Genomic DNA, 929 nt, shown 5'->3' with positions numbered 1-929 from the left:
AAAAAAAAAACCTGTCACAAAATGAGTCAAATTTTTGTGACGGGAGCACGAAAAAAAACAAAACAAAAAAAACGTGACACTGGGCTGGAATGGTTGATAAATGAGGCTCCAGGAACCCCTGTCCTATGTACACATAGGTGATCCTCCAACAGGATATTGGATGGGCTGCAGTATGAAACCTGACCATTAGATACCAATCGAAACAAGAGGACATAACATATTTCACCAGTCTCGTTTCTAGAAAACAAAATAAATTATTTCTTGTGGCAACTGAAAAACTATTAAATAACACTGGTCAACACAATTTATCTTGCATGCAGTTTTTCCAACAGATTTTGGGTCATTTCAATCAATCAATCCTTTATTTATTTATTTTGGGGCGCTGAATCCAAATCTGGTGTTAGTTTTTGCCAATCACGTCATGTTTTTGATACATTAAAATATTTCTCATATCAAGCATTGATGCAAAAGCTGCAGTCTCACACACCTCCTCGGCACCATAAACAATATTACGACTCTTGTTTACATTTTGTGAACCTGGTTTTTAACCTTATATATAACCATCTTAGGCTCATTGATATCAAGACCTCTTTTGCAAGGGAGACCTGGACAATTAGAAAGTTTCCAATTCACCTAATCTGCATGTCTTTAAATGTGAAAGGTAATTGGAGCAAACCCATACAAACAAGGGGAGAACATGCAAACTCTGCACAGAAAGGCCATAGGTGGGGACTGAACACATGACCTTCTTGTTGTGAGGCAACAGTGTTAACCAGTAAGCCACTGACTATAGTTTAAAAACTATGCTTTGAAACTGCTTTGGTGCATGATTAGTGGCATCAAAGTCATGAGTGAATGAGCAACTTTTGCGTTTCACTCATGATTCCAAAAAACGTGATGTGATTGAGGAAATCTGAGCTCAGATTCAG

Source organism: Thalassophryne amazonica, chromosome 12 (assembly GCF_902500255.1).
Source record: "Thalassophryne amazonica chromosome 12, fThaAma1.1, whole genome shotgun sequence".
NCBI classification, from domain to species: Eukaryota; Metazoa; Chordata; class Actinopteri; order Batrachoidiformes; family Batrachoididae; genus Thalassophryne; species Thalassophryne amazonica.
Note: the sequence above shows the minus strand (reverse complement) of the source record.